Consider the following 20,936-nt stretch of genomic DNA (forward strand, 5'->3'; position numbering starts at 1 on the left):
CTAGATCTGTTTTCATATCTAGTGGAAAGTCAAGAATGGAGATGGAAAATCACAGATTAGACAGAAATTTAGAGATCGCCTAATTTAATCTATTTTATGTTGCAGATTGTGAAACAAACGTATACAAGTTAAGTCACTTTTGTTACTTAACCAGTAAGGATCACATCAAGTCCTTTGACCACCTATTTAACATTTTTTGATTGTCAGTAAGACACAAACTCTACTTGAATGTTGCTGATTATGTTCTGTTGTGGGTTGCCTCTATGGGGACCACAGTCCATGTGCATGGGCAAATTTTTCAGCTAATGACAAAACAGAGACATTCTCTGACTTATAAGGCCCCACTAGACTTAGCCCTGCTTACCACTTTTGACTTCATTTCTCCTCACTTTTCCCATCACATTACCTTTTCTACTTTTCCTGGGATCTTCTCAAGCTATTCCCCAGTTTAGTTTTCCTTCAGCCTGGAATGATCTTCCCCCGAATCTTTCCTGCTAGTTTCTACCCATAATTTAGGTTTTAGCTCAGATGCCACCTCCTCAGATAGGCCTTTTATCGCCACCCAAGATAATAATTAGAATAGTAATATAAGTAATGAATCAGCAGTTAACACTTACTGAGTTCTCAGTTAATGGCAGGCACCATTCTATGCACTTTAGAAAGCACTTTACCAATTCATTAACCATCAAGAAAACCCTGTAAGACATGTAGTATTATTATTTTCATTTCATAGGCCAGGAAATTGAGGCAAAGAAGTGACACAGCTCCAAGATCACATAGCTAATTAGTGGCAGAGCCAGGATTTGAATTCAGGTGATCTGGCCCCAGTACCCAGAAGCTCCTTTATCTTTCATAGCCCCCTCCTTTGTCACTCTCTAGCCTAGTACCCTGTTTGATTGTCTTTGTAGATTTTTTGCTAGCTGATTAGTTCCTGTTCTTTATTTCCCTTCCACCCCATTAGACTCTAAGTTCCATGAGAGCTGGAACCTTGCCTGTCTTGTCCATTACTGTTTTCACCCAGGTATAGAATAATGCCCGCATCTGGTGGTATCTCAATAAATCCTGCATGAATGAATGAATTTGAAAAAAAAAAAAAGCATCAGGTACAGTGAGAATGAAAGGGGCCACTGGGCTGCAAGTTGACTCCTTAGTGAATGTAGTATGAGAATCCTCCCAGTAGCAGAAGCAAGACTAATGAGAGTGGGAATAAGAGCAGGGTGAAGGGGGGAGGCATTAAGAATGGGCTAGATTTTGAGGGAGCTTCCCTGGTGGCTCAGTGGTAAGTAAAGAATCTACCTGTGGGAGATGCAGGTTCAGTCCCTGGTCTGGGAAGATGCCCTGGAGGAGGAAATGGCAACCCACTCCAGTATTTTTGTGTGGGAAATTCCATGGACAGAGGAGCCTGGTGGGCTATAGTCCATGGAGTTGCAAAGTGTTGAAGACAACTGAATAACAACAACAAATTTTCAAAAGATTGATAGTAAAGGGAGCAGGGGATGATACATAGCAGTTGTGATTTTATGCTTTAGTCAGAAATCCTAGTGGAAAACTTGTACCCTTGCAACTTAAAAATTCCCCCTTGTAGCTCTTTAATGATTACAGGTATGTGAAGACTCATTTCTGTCTCATTTCCCTGCCTATTTAACCTGCTGAAAAAGCAAAACAATGGTCACAGAATTGTTGTCTGGCTTCATGCATTTCACAAAGACTATACTCTTTCGCAGTCACTGCCTAGGATCATCCGTCGGGGAGCAGACCTTCCCTCATCACTTTCTGTAGAGTTGGGAAGTCTGTATAAAGTATTCACAACTTGCTTTGGAATTTCAGGATACACATCATCAGTCCTTTTCTACACACTCTTGGAAGTTGCATACAGTATTACAATCATAATTTCTCTGGAATTTGGGCCTCCCTGGTGGCTCAGACAGTAGAGAATCTGCCTGCAATGCAAGAGACCTGGGTTTGATCCCTGAGTCAGGGAGATCCCCTGGATAAGGGAATGGCTACCCACTCCAGTGTTCTTGCCTGGAGTATTCCATGTACAGAGGAGCCTGGCAGGCTATGGTCCATGGGTCTCTAAGAGTTGGACACAACTGAGCAACTAACACATTTCTTGGAATTTGCACTGGAAGAGAGACCATAGAAATAGTGAGAGTCAACTTTAGTGGCTCTGAACTGTCCCCATTGTGGTCTGTGTCCTGTGTGGTTAACCAGAAGTGTTTCCATGACATCGTTCTGATGTATGTGTCCAATAGGTAACCCTTCAACCCCAGTACAACATTTGCTACCATCAAAAGGAGGGTGATGCCAGAAATCTCAAATGTGAAAGCTAACCTCTCTAAAATGGTTTTGGTTAGCTTTCCTTCTGGCTTCTCCAATGAGGGTGCTGGTATGAAGTTGCAGCAGGAAGGAACATCTTGGTTTTGCAAAGACTCTCTTTGTTATGAAGCCAGATACTGCTACTAGTTCAGAGAAGAAAATATTGCCTTCCTTTCAAATGTTGTCTCTTTCTCAGCATCAATTATAAACAAAGATTCTTTGTGGAATTCTTTTCTTTGTGTGTTTGTGTGTGTATGTGTGTGTGTGTTTTCTTGTTGTCAGTCACTTAGAAAAGTTAATAATTCAAGTAGAGCCTGGCAATAATTATTAGATTGCAAATGTTATAGCATGACACGATCTGGCCCAAGGTCTCTCAAAGATGGGCGTTTGGGATAGGCGTGTCTTCCTTGTGAGCAAAGTCCCAGGCATTGCAGGCTGTGGAACATTCCAGGTCACAACTTCTAGTAGCACCTCCCAATTATTTTGACAGTCAAAAACTCCTCACATGTTAGCAGTCGACCTGTAGGAGTAGGTAGTATGTCCCTGGTCTTGACCTAACTCAGGAATCATACACTCAAATGCCAGTGGTGCCAGAGGTAACATAAATGTGATCCTCTGGCCCAGTGTTAGGCAATAGGGAGTGGTATGTTCTGGGCTTGCTGGGGAATGTGCATCATTTACTTAGAGGTATTCAAAATCAAAGTTTAATAGAGTTTAAATTAACTCTTTGTAGCTACCTGAAGGTGTAAGGATCACCCCTTTCCATCTCCTGACCTTTGCTTTTTCATCTACCCACTCTTTAATTCCATCACCTTAACTTTCTTTAACCAAAATCTACCCAGTACACTGTAATGTAGTGAATTACTGCCATGGTTTTCTGCTCTGTTGAGCTGTGAGCTCCAAAGGCAAGGATCCTTGTCTTATTTTGTTCTTGTATCTCTAGTACCTAGGACAGTACTTGACACATAGTAGGCCCGTCTTAAACACCAGCTGAATGAATGAATGAATGAAAATTATTATAGATCTTTAACTGATTTCTGAGCGGTTTATAAGAGGGACATTGAAGTTTTAAATTTTCTGTTAGGCAACATCTGCTGTGAGTCCTTAGAAGGCACCTCTGGGTTTCCTTTAGGTTCTCTCGTGGCACATAGAGCAGGGCTTACTTTCATGTCTCTGCACCCATTCTGTTTATTCACTAGTGCATTGGTTTTGTTGCAGAGTTGGAATAATTTTAACCTGAAATTGTAAAAACCTGCTTCATAAACTCTCACCACTGTGCTTTGTTCAGGATCACATGCTGCTTCCTCAGAGATGTCAGGGTGTAGCTGCTTGTAATTCTCTGTACTAACAATAAGCTCCATTTCTTGTTCTGGTTCCTGGCAGGGAACCAGGGATTGCCTTTGCCCCAGTCTGGCCTCATTAGCATTGGGTAGTGATTTAGTGTAGCTAAAAACTCCTCCCACTTCAAAGTCAAGACTTCCCTGAGTGTCCCCTAGATTCCCCTTCCTCCCTCCCTCTTTCTTTCCTTCTTTTCTTTCTTCCTCTCTTACTCTGTCTCTCAATTTTAATCTATTAGCTTAAAAATGAAAAGTCAATTTTGCTGGTTGTCCACCCTCTTCCTGCCATCTTATTTGGTTGTAGAGATGAATAAGAAATGTAGCATTCAAAGTAACAGAGGAAACTTCTCCTCTGTTCCCAGGAGCTTAAGCAAGAGGGCCATCAGGATTTTATGTAGAAAATCTTTTCTGCTAACTAGTACATTAAGAAATCTGAATGCTTACAGAATACCTCATCTGTTTCCATTCATTTTATTATTTCCCAGCAATGTTTTTAAACATAAAGAAATATCATTAAGGCACACATTTCTTTTTTTTCCAATTTCCCTTCCTGTAGTCTGCCTTTGGTTTGGTTGGCTTTTAAAGACAGTACATGCTTGACCAGCTGTTTGGTTTCCCATAGCCAGTATACACATACCCATGGTGTTCCCCTGTGATTTTCAAGGCCTGGTTTTCTTCTGATAAGGTTGGAAGCACACACAGCTTATCCACATCTGCTGTGTTCCTTGAGGTCAATCAGAGTGTCCTTCCTTCTGGGACTGATGGGAATCTCCCAGAGAGAAACAATTATTGCACTTGAAAAATCTATTGATCTACATTGTGTGGTTCAGCTGGTATTTGGGGTTCAGGGATACTTTCTGAAAATGGAAGATCAATTCAGGGGATTCAGAATGAGTAGATGGTAGTGAATACACTCATGCTATACATTTTCAAGTGTTTGTTGCTCCTCCTATTAGCAGAATTCTGAATTCATTTGCTGTAAAATGTCAACAATGTAGGTCACCTAGCATTATTGACTTCATTGGTTGAGTTGCAAGTTCATGATGATAGTATTGGGCACAGTCACAGGTGAAAAATAATCACTGTATTTGTGATTGTTCCCGGTAAGTATGCTTTCCCATTTCCCTTTTATCTTTGCATAAATCAGAGGCCCTATTTTTAATGTCTCCTGAAAAGCCTCTTGATGAATGTGAAAAAGGAGAGTGAAAAAGTTGGCTTAAAGCTCAACATTCAGAAAACGAAGATCATGGCATCTGGTCCCATCACTTCATGGGAAATAGATGGGGAAACAGTGGAAACAGTGTCAGACTTTATTTTTGGGGGCTTCAAAATCACTGCAGATGGTGATTGCAGCCATGAAATTAAAAGACACTTACTCCTTGGAAGGAAAATTATGACCAACCTAGATAGCATATTCAAAAGCAGAGACATTACTTTGCCAACAAAGGTCTGTCTAGTCAAGGCTACGGTTTTTCCAGTAGTTATGTATGGATGTGAGAGTTGGACTATAAAGAAAGCTGAGCACCGAAGAATTGATGCTTTTGAACTGTGGTGTTGGAGAAGACTCTTGAGAGTCCCTTGGACTGCAAGGAGATCCAACCAGTCCATTCTGAAGGAGATCAGTCCTGGGATTTCTTTGGAAGGAATGATGCTAAAGCTGAAACTCCAGTACTTTGGCCACCTCATGAGAAGAGTTGGCTCATTGTAAAAGACTCTGATGCTGGGAGGGATTGGGGGCAGGAGGAGAAGGGGACGACGGAGGATGAGATGACTGGATGGAATCACTGGCTCAATGGACGTGAGTCTGAATGAACTCTGGGAGTTGGTGATGGACAGGGAGGCCTGGAGTGCTGCAGTTCATGGGGTGGCAAAGAGTCGGACATGACTGAGCGACTAAACTGAACTGAACTGAACTGATGATGAGGGCATGTTGTGGAAAGCAAGAACTTGGGGCTGTCAACTTAAAATTTACTTCCCATGTGATCCATGTTGAAATTGTCAAAAGAAGCTTGGGAGTAGGACAACACTCTGTGTATTGCTATCCAGATCCAGGAATTGGATAAATAATTAAAACCCTTCAATAAGCTTTCTTTAGTTTGGCTCTTTGTTTCAATTTATTTTTGTTGTGAAATAATTCTTCTGCCCCACAGTTGCAAGCCTGAGTCCAATCGCTTACCCTCCTTTAGGAATTAGAAGATCCAGATCTAAATCCCAGTCACAAGCTTACCAGCTATTTGATCTTTGCTCCAGGTTTACATCTGCAGAATATGAAAGATACTCTTTCACGGTTTCCCATAGCACACAGTAGACCCTTTAAACATTACCTGGATTTCTATCTTTATATTCTGGGATGTCTAAGAATGGTTAAATCACCTAAACACTGAAGAAGATACTGAATAAGTCTGAGGGTAATATAATTGAAGTTTTCTGGGTAAATATTTGAATGTAAACTTTTGTTCCTTATGATGATACTTTCTGAGGACATCAGAGGAGGAAGCTTGAAAGTTATTGTCCCATTAAGGAATAAAGTAATTTTCTGAAGATTTTGTGTAGGGGCATTTATTTATTGCTCTTAAAATCTCGTGTCTATCTAAGGAGTCCACTGAGTGTTCACTGATTAGAAGTCTCAGTCTTATCATCTGTGAAATGGAGTTAGTAACTGTGACAATCTAATAGAATTTATTGAGAATATAATGAGATAAAGTATATAAAGAGCTTTGCATACCACCTGGCACATAGTAAGTATTCAATAAATGTTTGATTACATAATTTTCTGTACTAATAAAGATCCTATCACAGAGGTTGCTGCATTTTCAAAGGGAGGTTGAAAAGGATGGAACAGATTTCCTCTAACCTCATTCCAGCTATAAAATGTACATGCATGCCTGCTCAGTCATGTTTGACTCCTTGTGACCTCATGGACCGTAGCCCACCTGGCTCCTCTGTCCATGGGATTTTTCAGGCAAGAATACTGGAGTGGGTTGCCATTTCCTCTTCCAGGGGATCTTTTCAACTCAAGGATCAAACCCACACCTGTGTCTCCTGCATTGGCAGGTGGATTCTTTACCATTGAGCCACTGGGAAGCCCATAAAATATACATTTTTGTAATCTTGATAAATCTAAGGCCATAGGTACCAGGAAATTTTTAAAGGCTCCATTTTTTTGGGGGGTGGGGGGCTTGGAAAATTCTAAATGACATCTCTCACATATGAAAACCCACATTTTAAAATCTCAAAATGTTAAAAAGCCCCAAGATAAGCACTGAGTAGTGTCTAGGTATTTCTTCCTCTCAAATGGGTATAATTTAATGATAACTTATCCTTTTCACTTGCAGAGATTCTCAGGTTATTCTCTGCTTTTTCAAGAAATATAACTTAAAAAATAGGGGAAATATACCAATCTGTATGAATATTTTTCTCCTGATTAGACAACATGATGACTTTAGTTGTTTGTAGTCCAAAAGTGCTGATGCAGGAAGCCTTAATTGATTAGAACAATATATGGACTGGCTTAATGCTTTGGGTCATATCCTTGGGAAATTTACATTCCTTATGCAAAATTAAATGTGTTGCAAGCATCTTTCCTGTCAAATGCCATTTGTTTTCTTTTGCTCACTTGGCTCCAAGGGTGACATCTGGAGATGAATTGTGAGTATCATTGGCACATAGATTCAGGTGCTGTTTGTAGACAGCAGTTAAGTTCTGACTATTATTCTTGCTATTTTAGTTTTTATCAGTGTCTCTTTTTGCCATTAGAACAACTCAGCATTTCTCCTTCTTCTGTTTGTAATCTGCAGGTTGTGGTTGGGTCCTATCTTGGGATAGGTTTTTTTTTTTTGGCTCTCTCTGAGAGATTCAAACTATCATCATGTGCTTTGGGTTCCCTGTAGATGGGGAGTTATACCCAGCCTGCCCTTAGAGTATCAGGACCCTCAGAGAGGTTAGCAGGACTCTCACTCGAACTGGCAGGTTTCTCATCGCTACTGCTTTTCCCTGTGGTTACCTGTCCTTACAGCTGAACACACGTCCCTGAGCTGTTTAGATGCAAGCAGCTGACCAGCAGGCCCTTTGTCCTCTCCTTCAGTTCTGCAACTCTCAGAGCGCAGGCCAGTTCATTGCTGATGGGCCTTTTCTGATCTAGAGTTGACTGGACATGACAAGTGGATGTAAGCAGGAAGGAGAAGGAAAAACTGAAATTAACTATTAGGTTTATGGTTTAGAGCTACTGATAGAAATAGTGCTTGTAGTACTATGATAAGGAATAAGAAAATATGTTTGGTTGAAAAAATATTAGTAATAAGGTCGATTGGTTTTAGACGTGAACTTGCTCTGCCTTCAGATCAGCCTTCAGGTGGAGAAACACAGAGGCCCCTGGAAAGAATATCTGTAGCTCAGATAAGTAGGAGGTTGGCTGCTCAAAGGGACGATCTCTACCTTAAAGTCACTTTTAGGAAAAAAATGAACATATTCTTCAATTACATGAAATCAGCCATGGGTTACCTGGAATGTGTGGGCATCCCTTTTATAAGAATTTCCTGACTCCCAGATGTTTGATACCTGCGCTGTTTCTTTTTTTTTTCCTTTTTACTATGGAAAATTTCAAACATATACAAAAGAGAGAGAATAATGTAAAGAACTACCACTTACTACTGCCTCACTTTACCAATTTTCAACTCATGTCCAAATTTGCTACACTTAAACCAGCCCCACCCATTTTGTCTCTTCTGGGGGACTATTCTGAAGCAAATCTCAGATATTATATTGCTAAATCAATAAACATTGTGGCATGTATCTCTAAAAGATAAAACATTATTTTAAAAACATAAGCACAATATGATTATCCCATTTAAAAATTAACAATAATTCCTTAATAATATTAAACATCCAGGCAATAATTAAATTTCCTTATCTCATAATTTTTCAAGATGATAATTTATTGAGATTAGTATGGAAATAAGGCTTCTACGTTGTAACCTGATATGTTTAAGAAAGTTTTTCTTCTTAAGATATAGGTTTCCCTGCCCCTTTCTCTTTTTTTCCTCTCAATATGTTTGTTGAAGAATGCAAGACAAAGTCAGATTTTAAATTTCAGCACTGAATACATTTGGTTATCAAAAACTACTGGTGCTGTTGAATAAGCCAGAATTTCAGAGAGTGGAAGTCAAAGAAATCCATTCCTAAACTCAGCAGCACAATCTCACTTTATAATCTTGTGGCTAGAGGGAGGTGCCAGCAGCTTGGGGGAGTTTCCAAATGCAAAACAGTATAGAGTGGGTCCTTCCATAGCAGCTTCTCTAATTTCCCTCAACAGCTTTCACTCAAATCAAGGTTAAATACAACCTGCTATGTTAATATTTTGGAGAAGCCAATGGCACCCCACTCCAGTACTCTTGCCTGGAAAATCCCATGGACAGAGGAGCCTGGTAGGCTGCAGTCCATGGGGTCGCAAAAAATCGGACACACCTGAGCGACTTCACTTTCATTTTTCACTTTCATGCATTGGAGAAGGAAATGGCACCCCACTCCAGTGTTCTTGCCTGGAGAATCCCAGGGACGGGGGATCCTGGTGGGCTGCCATCTATGGGGTCGCACAGAGTCGAACACGCCTGAAGCGACTTAGCAGCAGCAGCTTGTTAATATTGGGGCTTCCCAGGTGAGATGCCTCAGTGGTAAAGAATCTGCATGCAATGCAAGAGATGCAGGAGACATTGGTTCCATCTCGGAGTCTGAAGACCCCTGGAGGAGGAAATGGCAACCCATGTCACTAAGAGTCGGACACGACTGAGCGGCTTCACTTTCACTTTCATGCATTGGTGAAGGAAATGGCAACCCACTCCAGTGTTCTTGCCTGGAGCATCCCAGGGAGGAGGGAGCTTGGTGGGCTGCCGTCTGTGGGGTCGCACAGAGTCAGACATGACTGAAGCGATTTAGCAGCAGCCAGTATTCTTGCCTGGAGAATTGCATGGACAAAGGAGCCTGGCGGGCTATAGTGCATGGAGTCACAAAGAGTCAGACCCGACTTAGTGACTGAACATGCATGCACGTATATTAATATTAATTAAACTTTAGAGCTAGTTATCTTAAGCACCATCAGCATATACTTATTAAGATTCTACTACTTTTGGATACTCAGGTTTGTCACTATACTTGGTTACCACAGAGGTTTTTAGTTGTGAAGTTTTAAGAATGATTTCTCTGAAAATCTCGTTTCCTTACCTCAAGTAAGACTGAGTAAGTATATGTTTTCGTGTGGGTTGGTGTGTTAACAAAAAAATATGTTAATAATTTTTTAAAATCAATTTTATGCTCATGTCTTTATCATTCACCTTTATCTTTAGGTTGGGCTTCTCCAGTGGCTCTGCTGGTAAAGAATCCGCCTGCAATGCGTGAGACCTGGGTTTGATCTCTGGGTTGGGAAGATCCACTGGAGAAGGGAATGGCTACCCACACTAGTATTCTGGCCTGGAAAATTCCATGGACTGTATAGTCCATGGGGTTGCAAAGAGTCAGACATGACTGAGTAACTTTCACTTTCACTTTATCTTTAGGTTAGGGGTCATGGACCTTAGAATTTTATGTTCTCTGTAGAATTTTCTAACCATTCCTCTGGTTGAAAAAAAAAGAAAAAGTGTTAGTTGCTCAGTTGTGTCCAAAATTTTGCAACTTCATGGACTATAGCCTGCGAGGATCCTCTGTCCAAGGAATTGTCCAGGCAAGAATACTAGAGTGGGTAACCATTCCCTTCTCTAGGGGATCTTCCCAACCCAGGGATCAAACCCTGGTCTCCCACACTGCAGGCAGATTCTTAACCGTCTGAACCACCTTCACCTTTATCTTTAAAGTTAGGGGTCATAGCTTTGGGGGAATTTTATATTCTCTGAGAATTGTCTACCATTCCTCTGGTTAAATACAGGCAAATCTGAAACTTACAGATCAGAGGTGATTACTGATTGGGATATGGGCTCTTGAATGTGTTGTGATCTGTAGGAACCTGAGAAACAGCACATTGCAGTGAACTCTCTGGGGCATAAAAGAGTAAGAGAAGGATGATGCAAAAGTGGGCAATGCTGGCATTAGTCTTAGGATAGTCTTTGAGAACTTGGGACCTCTCTTCTTCAGCAGCTAGAACAGTATTGTTCTCATTATACAGATGAATGAAATCCTAGAGAGCTTCAGAGAGATCCAGTGACCCAGCCTGTGTCACACAGCTCAGAAATGGAAGTGGAGAGCAAACGGATGTGGATATATTGGTACACTGCTCTCATCACCATCTCACTCTGCCACCCATAAAATACCATGGTCCGGAACAGGGAACATGGGCTTCCTTAGCTCTCTCTGTAGACTTTTCAGCTCCTGGAAGGTTGAGTACGTGCAACATTTCAGCAGGACTTATTCTTCTATCTTCTGCCCTCATTTCAAGCCCAGCAAGAGAGACAACACTGGATAACGGTTGAGAACTCAGCCCCTGAAATTAGACAGTCCTGGCTTTTCAGTGTGAGCTCTGCCTTTTACCAGTTTTATGACCTTGGGCAAGTTACTTAATGTCTCTAACCCTCAGTTTCCTTATCTGGAAAGTGGGGGAAATAATAATAACTATTTGATTTTGTTTAGGATTAAGTATATGATAATCCCTGTAAAGCATATAAGCATGGAGCTGGACATAGTGATGCCCAGAAACATTGTCTGCTGTGGTTGTCATCGGCCTTTGTTTTTTTTTTTTTTTTTACCTTCTACTTCTGCCTTCTCTGCTCTTTTTTAGAGAGTTTCGAAGTTATGGGGGGATCACACTCCTGGGTCTCTTGCACCAATCTCTCTGCCCAATCCAGGCTCTTACTCCCTACACCCTTTTCTTCCTTTTCAACCAATCAAAATTTATCCTTACTTGCCTTTCACTTAGAAGAAGTAGGATTCTGATCTACAGGTTGGATCTAGCCTAAGAAGTACTTTCTTTAGCTGGTACAGTGTTTAATTTTTTGGAAAAAAAATCATTAGTTACTGCAGTTACTGAGTTTTAACAATTAGGAAATTTCACATATAAGCTAGAAATAGTATGTGTCTTTGGGCCTACCCTTCCTAATGGCAGCGACCAACTGTTCTCTTCAGATAGGTAGGTGCTACCCAAGTTTGCCACAGTCTCTACTCATCCCTGGAGTCTTATACTTAAGGAGCCTGCCTTATTATGTGCATTCCTGCCTGATTCCTATAGTCATTTACTGCCTTACTCAAAGGCAGTAATTGATAGAGTGAATTAATGAAATATACAACTTTCCCATGTTCCCTATGTATTAAAAGTCAGTATACATGAACTGCATTTTTCGTGGTGAATTGAGATGATAAATATTTCAAGCCAATATACTGCCAGTTTAAACTTTATCACTGTATTTTCTTATATCAGTATTTGAGTGATATATAAATCTTTGTCTAACTTCAACTTTTTCTATTTAGATTGTTATGGAGATAATGAAAATGCTAATGCTGATATTTAAGGTTTGAAGTTACTCATTGTAATACTTGTTAGGTTGATTCAGCCACTTATTGATGTTTAGGCTGTAAACTTCAAGATCATGTGTCAAATGTAGAAAAGATATCAATTACCAGGTCTAAAAGAAGAGGTGTATCTTTTAATATTTTAGCTTTCTGAGAGTGGAATTATCCTTAGAGCATATAAGTTTATTGTTTCACATTTCCTTTTTCAAACCTGGTAGAAGTTTTCTGGGACATAGTATGCATGCAATACGTACTACCTGTATTTGTTTGTTTGTTTTTGAGTACTGTTACAGATGCCAGGTCTTACTCAAAGGGAACAAAATTTATTGGTCGGTTTCTTTAGGGTCTGACATAGGCCTTTAGGAGAGATCTGAGGGGAAACACTTAAGCACCTAAGAAATGCCAGGCCCTCTTGAGTTGTCACAGAAGTCCTGGAAGTAGGAACGGTCCCTGTTTAGTAAGGAAGTACTAGGGGGTCTCAGTCTGCCAGGGTCTATTTCCCAGCTCCTCCACTGACTTGCTCTGGACTTTGGGCAAGCAAAATAACTTTTCTAAGTCTCAGTTTCATATCTATAAACTGCTTTGTTGTATTATATGAGGTAATGTGTGTTAGTGCAGTTGGTGCAATTCCTGGCACAAAATAAGCCCTCAGTAAATGTTAACTGTTGCTGTAATATTTAGGGTAAGGCCTTGAAACTGTTCCATTTTGAACAGTTTCCTACTCTATTCTTTCTCCAGGTGGGCTGTGCTTGGCCTCTTAAAGGCAGAGGAGGATACTTCCTGGGTCTGGTGACCTCCTCCCTGCTGCACAGACCATCTGAGGAAATTGCCTGGAACTAGAGATTTTGCCACTCTGGTTCCATCTCTGGTCCCTCCTTTCTCATCCTGACCTTCTGCATAGCTTGACTTCCAGTCTGTTGATGGCTTCCTTGCTTAAAGTGAAATTAATTTCTCCCTCTGGCACCATTCTCCTGGGCTACCTGCCTGCTATTTCGCCATAAAGTTCAAGTAATTTCAGTGTTTCAGGGAGCTTAAGGTGAGAAGCATGGAAAGATAGGGGAACTGATAGTTCTCAGCCCAGCCAGCAGTTTTAATTAGAGCGACTGTGTAGTGTGCAGTTAATTAAATGGGAGTTATTTTTAGATGTGTGTGTTCATTTAGTCCTTCTGAGCACCTCTTCCTTCAGATTTGTAAAGAACAGGTTAATTTATGGCCTGGTTAGAAATCATTAACTCTTTATCTTCACCTTGTTCAGCAAAATCACTCATGGGGCTTCTGTGTTGCCAGAAAATCTGAGTGAAGGCAGGATGGACACTGCACTTGGAAAGCAAAGCTGCCTTTTTCCTCTAGCGCATTCTCTCCAGTGATGCCTTCCAAAGACAGAGCTCTAGGCTACGGAGATTTGCTCCAAAAACTCCTGTATTACGTGCTTTGGCACTTCATCATAGAATCCAGCTTTCAGAGCGATTGAGCCATTGTAAGAAGAAGGCTCTATTCTTTGTCCTGGGATGATTCACCCTTCAGTCCACCCTGAAGGGCTGTCTCTAATGTTTTGTTATAGATTGTATCATGTTGAATTTAAAAAATACTCTTACAAAATTGAAGCAAGACTATACAAAGTAAACATAGGTATGTGATTGTGTATGTGTATGTGTGTATGTGTATGTGTGTGTGTGTGTGTGTGTGTGTGTGTGTATATATGAGCCATATATGTACTTTAAAAATAGACGAATCTTCAAACAAAGATTTATACAACACTCTCAAACTGACAACACTACAGAAATAGAAACAAGATCGGCGGTTGTCAGGTATTAGGGACAGGGTGACTATAAACAACACTTTGTGGTGATGGTCATTTCCAGATCTTGATTGTGGTGCTAGTTATCGAAATTTTTTGTTGTTGTTTAGTTGCTAAGTCATGTCTGACTCTTTGTGACACCATGGACTGTAACCCCACCAGGCTCCTCTGTCCATGGGATTCTCCAGGCAGGAATACTGGAGTGGGTTGCTGTTTCCTTCTCCAGGGGATCTTCCCGACTCAGGGATCGAACCCTTGTCTCCTGAGTCTCCTGCATTGCAGGTTGATTCTTTACCACTGAGCCACCTGGGGAAATAAATTTTTACATGTGACAAAGATTCATAGAACTAAACACACACACACCAAGAAAAAAATGAAAAATAATCCCAGAAAGATGATTATGTATTATAACATGTAGGAAGTCAAATATAAGTAAATACATAAAATAGAAAACAAAATTTGTATTGCTAAGATTTGGGGTAGACTTATTATTAATAGCTGTTGCTGGATTGGCAAATTATTATTGTCATTTAATCAAGTCGTATTTACATGCAATGTCAGTTGAAAACGGTTTATTGAAGTCTTCTGCTTTGATATGGTGTTTAGTGTTTATTAATGAATAATAATGCTTTTGAATTCCCTACAACTATGTTATGATTTTAGTACCTTGCATTTTGCTTCAGGCTTTGTCAATAATTTCATGTGGTTCTTTCTATGATCAAGGCATTAAAAATCTTAAGTTAACAGAGGGTTATTTTTTTGCATTAGAACAGGACAGAGCTTTAATGCATGAGTTTATAAGTGCTCATTATTGTTGTGGACATTAGCTTCTGTGTGGTCAGTCATCAATAACGCAGAATTTATGGGAAATCACTTTTTTCTCTTTTCCCTTTATCACCATCATCCCATTCAATATGACTATTGACTCTAATTTCAGAAGTGTGGGGGTAACATGACCACCTTTCTCTTAGTTTCTGAGTCTTGATTTTCTTGGAAACATTAACTCCTCATAGACTATTAGTCTTGATAGGTTGTAAGGAGCTTATTTTGTAGGATCCCTCCTTTTCTGTATATTGTCTCCCTTTTAATTATCATTTGCACAAAGTTCCCAGTGCCTTCATAGGGCTGAGGTCCTGTTTCTTATAGTGGAAAGTGATCTGATAAGTAACATGACAACATGTTAAGTCATCTAAGGGCATTTTCATCTTAAGTGAGATCTCCAGAAAAAATAAAGGTAATCTATTGTGGTAATTTATTTAAGCAGTTCTTATATCTAAAACACCAGTACTTAAAAATACCTAGGAAAAATCTAAATAATAGCTGACTGGTACTGGAAGGAAATTAACCTAAAAGAATGAATTTCTAAATTGTAGTAGAATTTTAGTCACTATGGCACCTGGGAAGGAAAGAAACTTTCAAGGGATACATGCAAGTTGGTTTTTTTATACTGTTCGCGTTATGACAATTAAGTTATCATTCAGCTCATGTATGAAGGTTTCCTTACCTCTGTATGTTCAACTTATTGAAATTTTTTGAAGTCAAATAGAATTTGGGGAATCTGTGGATCTTGGTATTTCTACCAGATTTTAAGTTCTTTGATAGCAAGGCCATGTCTTTTATAGCTTTGTGTCTTAGAACTATTTAGTAGATGCTGAATTACTTAATATATTTAATAGTAGATATTTAATAAAGATGAGTATGTTTAATGAGTATATTGATATCATCAAAAATTTAGATGCAAATACACTCATGCACAGGTGAGGACAATCACTTATTTTTTAAAAGATATCTATTTTTTTAATCTAGACCCTTTTTTAAGGGGCTTCCCAGCTGGCTCAGTGGTAAAGAATCCACCTGCCAAGCAAGAGACCTAGGTTCAATCTCTGGGTCGAGAAGATCTCCTGGAGAAGGAAATGGTAACCCACTCCAGTACTCTAGCCTGGGAAATCCCATGGACAGAGAGGCCTGGTGGGCTACAGTCCATGGACTCACAAACACCTGGACACAACTAAGCAACTAAACGGCAGCAGCAGTGGAGAAAGCTAATGTTACAGAGGAGATTCACCTGGAAACACTCCTGGGATCTCAAAACATTGGCAGTAACAAATGTTTAGGAGAAAATTAGTAATAAACTGTGGAATCTGCAGTTACTGACACACAGAGTTGGCACTGGCTTCAGATAGAATAGTCAGGTGCTCTGGTGCCCAGGTGAAAGGAGAGTAACCTTGTTTAGTGATATCAGTTGGTAAACATCCATTGGCGCTCTCCCAGGGTGATGTGTATTGACCAGATGGTTAAGTGCAAGCACAAAACCAAAGGCTGAGAAGTTTATTTTTGATAAATTGCTCATTGCCACCTCTTTGATACTAAAATGAGTATCAAATGAATATGAAAATGGGTACCATAGGCACTCAATTTCTGTATTAGATAAAGGAAAAAAATAGCAATCCATTGCTCTTCCATTTAGACCAATCTAAATTGATTATCTTCCTCATCTTCCATTTACTCTGCTACATGTCTCTCTTAAACCATAATTTCAGGAGTAAAAGTATTTATACATTTTTGCTGAGATCAGGGATTTTAATATGCTGAGCAACATATCATTCAAGGAGCTGACCTGCAGTTTTCTGATTGATAATGGAAATGTTAATGTATTGTTAGGCTTCTTATTTTTGGCCTAAAGTGAGCTAATAACTAGAATCATTATGTTGTGCCTGTAAAGTGTGTAAGCAAAAGGGGAGGTGCAGAAGTTGAAGTCTATTTTTCAAGTTAATTATAATATTGGAAAAATGAATTAGCCAGAAGGAAAAATCCAATTTCACACCCTTTTGCTGGTAAAAGGGTGGGGGAGAGGGTGGAATAACCAATTTCTAAACTCTGTAATGCTATTTGGATAAGTTTGTTGCAAAAAGTTTTCCCATTAATCTATGTCTTGTAGTTATTAGTACAACACTTGTTACTGTGGAACCTAAGATTGCACTGAGTGAAACACACCATTGCCCCAGATTTGTTGTCAGTCTCTCTGCTCTGATGCTTTCATGTTGCCATGACAGTTACCCAGTCGCCTTGAGTCACCTTCTAGCTCTGTGCATGCAAGGCTCATACTGAGTCTGAAGGAGAGTGAGAGAAAAGATGAAAAAGAAATGCCAGGAGTGGTGCCTGGCAAGTTTCCAATTGCGTCTCTACTCTCAGGGGCAGGTTTGTGACTTGCATTCTTAAGGGGATGGGTATCCCATCCAGTGGGAGGGATCAGTGTTTGAAGGAAACAGAAATCTGAGGCATTACAGTGGCTTGTTGCCTCCTAAGGGCCACGGTACACAGATCAGCAGTATATCAGTGGCATTAAAATGTCAAGGAGATGCAGTTAGGAAAAAAACGAAGACAATTGATTAGAGGGGATATAATGAAAAAAAAAAAAAGATTAAGACACATGGCTTTGTGGGGAAGAAAGTGGGTCCTTTTGCCTTTTTTCTCAAACTTTCCAAAGCACTTGATTTCATCAAGTGGACTCTGGATACCCATCTGCTCGTGGATGGTGTCTAAGTCCTACAGGTACCCCAAGTTTGCCTCGATGTGGACAGAGGGAGAGGCCTAATCCCCAAAGCATTGGTCCTTACATATTATTCTCTGGTTCTAGTTCTCCAGCTCCATGAGACGGGGCTGAAAAACCAGTCAAATACTAGTTGCACAGTTATGCGCTATGTAGAATGGCATATATAGAGTTAATTGTGATGAGCAACTCCGAAAGACTTGAAAATCTTGGGAGCATTTTTATGCTGGCTGGTTTTACTGTGTTTAGAGGAGAGGGCTAAGGTTTCTCTTTTTCACCAGAACAATTTAAACTTAACTCTTTGTAAATGTCAGCATTCTAAATAACCATCCCTCTTCTCTGTTACTATGGTTGGGGGTGGAGAGGTGGGAAATTGTGAAAGAAACACACTAGCTGCTCTTTCCTTGGTCCCACCCTCTCCCCCTGTAAGTACAAAGAGTCTCAGTGAAAACTAAGTGCCCTGGAAGACCGAGGACATTTTCCTAATCTGGCTCCTTTGGTTACGTCATCTCTGGTTCTCTGTTTCTGGGGTAAAACTGCAGCTGTGCAGTGTAGACCTTGAGCACCTGAAGGTCCAGTTAACAGAGTCTTGGGCTGACATGTTCACATCCGGAAACCTCTTGGATACAGCCTACATGGAAGTTTTTTGAAAGCTCTCACCTCTGAGGCTGAGCTCTGTTAGTCAGGAAATAACAAAAAAAAGCAGTCAGTAAAATTTGGAAATGACATTAGAATCTAATGATCGTTCTTCTTTGCCATATATTTTTGCAGAGTGAATATTCTACAGAATGAGAGAGTGGTCAAGCAGATATTTATCAAGTGCCAGATGCTGTTGCCCACATTGCCAGGAAGTAAAAAGCAGTCTGAGTGTGATGAAGATAAGAAAGTATACGCCCAGCTGCAATAAAAAAGCAGAATTTGAGTATGTCATAGAGCACAGAAGAAGGGATGATCAAAGAAGAATAGATTACACCTGACTGGAAGGGCTAGAGAAGCTTCCTGCAGAAGTGACATATGAGGAAGGCCTGCAAACAAGGAAAGTATTTGAAGACAAGATGGTGGGAAGCATGTTCCAGCGGGAGGGTGGAGGTGAGCAGAAGCTTGTCACTGGGAAAGCACCAGGTGTGTTAAGGGAACAAGCAGCTGCTTCTTGGACTGGGAAGTTAGATGTGATATTTGAGAGCGCAGTGTCCTCTGTGGAGGGCAGAGCTACCTTGTAAATGTGGAGGAAGGAGGAGCAGAGCTAGCAGAGGCGTCAAGCTCAGACAGCTCTTTAGAAGGCCTGGCGTGGAATTCAATGTCAGAACAGCTTCCTCTGCAGCAACACTACATGCGTCTCAACTTTGCAGGGTTGTGTGAGTTCACCCCCTTGATTGCAGGCCCAGACATCTTGGTATCTGTGTGAGAGACCCAACACTGAAGGGCCACGGAGGAGAGTTTCAGAGAGACAGGCTCTTTTCTCCGTACTACTCAGAATCCAGTGGGTCTCTCTGAATCCAAGATGAAGTCCTAGAGGAAATGTGTGATGCAGGTTGAATGGAGGCCCCTGGTCGTGCTAAGGCAGTATGACTCCTCCCCTGGTTTTCTTGGGTACCATAATCACGTCCTGACCTCTCTGGACTTCCTTTTCCTGGCCTCATGGATGGTGCTATTGCCTTCTCTATGTCAAGATCCAGTTCGGATCTAAGAGGATCATACATATTTTCATATGTATGATGCACTTTGAAAATTTTTATTTCTAGCGTAGTGTGAACTGGTAGTTTTGATTAATAAATTAACATTTTTTTTCATGAGCTATTTGCTCCATGGCTTAAAATACAGAATCTGAGCTTTTAGGAGTCATTTTAAACTCATAGATCAATTGAATGCAAATATTAGAAGGGACTTTAGTACCATCTAGTTCTCCTCATCTGCTGAAAGGCAGCCCATCACAGAGATTCAGAGTGCAGATCCTGGAAATACACTGAACATGTCCAAATCTCATCTCTGCTTCTCGGTTACCTGATTTTGAGCAAGATTGTTTTAACCACCCCATGCCTCAGTTTCCTCATCTGTAAAGTGGTGATAAAAAAACGTTCCCTATCTCACAGAGTTGTTGTGAGGAGTTGGTGCATGTGTGAAGTGCCCTGAGGATCTGCACACAGTCGATGCTGTGTGCACTGGTACAGTTAGTTCAATGGGCTCGCTTTTGCAGATAAGGATACTGAGGTCTGGAGAGGTGAAGTGACTTGCTCCAGGCATTCATTTGCTCCACAGCTGAGCCAGGACTAGAACATGTTTACTGTCCTATGTTTATTCAGTCAGCAGGGTTTGCTTCTGATGAACATTTTAAAATGAAGAAAAATCTTCAAAATCTCTCAGGTAGCAGGTGGGAGAAAGTCAGGTATCTTCAGGGCAAAGGAAGAGCCTCTCAGAAAGAACTGTGGAAAATGTGTCCTTACATGTAGATTAAACTGGGTAAATTCTCTGAGAGCTATTCACACCAAATCTACCCCCATGGCTGCCTTTTCTCATTCTCCTGAGGCATTTACATCACACTTGCTGGACTGGGTCTTTTGGCACATTGGATGAAAATCATGCAAGGTTCTCCCTTGGCTATAGAAAGAAATAAATTGTAACCTTTTGCCTTGAGAGTAGAGTTTACATTTCTCCATACTTGTATTCCAGCACAGCATCTAGGGTACTCAGTAGCCATCCACTAAATTGACATGGAACAAAATATTGTTTAGCTTTTGACAGTGGAGATAAGTTCTGCTTATGCAGCCTCATTGTTGTCTACTAGAGAGATTCGTTTTCTGTTGTTTCTACCCAGTTCAGGGACTCACACAGGAAGCAATGAGAGGCTCCTTCCTGGTACTTGGGAGGGAGCCTCCAGACCTCTCAGGACCTCAGTTTATGCACCCATGAATCCATGAAAGGGGAATCATAACCTGGAAAACGTCTTGCAGATGAATGAGCATCGATCTGCAACATGCTTAACCAGCTGAGAGGAGAGATGTTAGGAGGCTGGGGGATGCTAGGAAATAATAGAAGGGCAGGGAAGCAGCCCCTGGCAGCCTGCACATGGGAGCCTGGTTGGACAAGGAGGTCAGCCTCAGAGAGGGTGTGATAACAGTGCACACCTAGAAAGGGGTCCAATGGTGCCTTCCATCTTCTTCTGTTCCTTGGAGGCTCAGGAAAGACAGGTGGCCCAGGGCTCCAGGACCTGGGAGAGGTGGATCTCTGTCCTGCTTGTCTGTGCCAAGGAACACTATGGTGGCACTCTAGTTTGTAGGTGAGGCCAGCTCCTAGACAATCAGCATCCCACTCACATTTGTGGGCCACTTAGCATTCCGTTCCAGGCACTTGTGTTCCAGGTACTGTGTCTAAGTTCTTTATATGCATTATATTATTCAAATATTTTCAAAACTCTATATGTTTGTATTATTATATTATTCCCACTTTG

The 20,936-nt window shown here is 40.8% G+C and overlaps 1 long non-coding RNA gene across 1 annotated transcript in view; it reads left to right on the forward strand.

Annotated features, from left to right (window-relative positions):
* LOC113901222 overlaps window positions 1-20,936 on the forward strand; it is a 217,906-nt gene that overhangs the window by 135,190 nt on the left and 61,780 nt on the right. Inside the window, exon 2 of the long non-coding RNA XR_003513352.1 lies at window positions 18,263-18,580. This is a non-coding gene — a long non-coding RNA (uncharacterized LOC113901222). The remainder of the gene's footprint in view (window positions 1-18,262; window positions 18,581-20,936) is intronic.

This window comes from Bos indicus x Bos taurus, chromosome 11 (assembly GCF_003369695.1).
Source record: "Bos indicus x Bos taurus breed Angus x Brahman F1 hybrid chromosome 11, Bos_hybrid_MaternalHap_v2.0, whole genome shotgun sequence".
NCBI classification, from domain to species: Eukaryota; Metazoa; Chordata; class Mammalia; order Artiodactyla; family Bovidae; genus Bos; species Bos indicus x Bos taurus.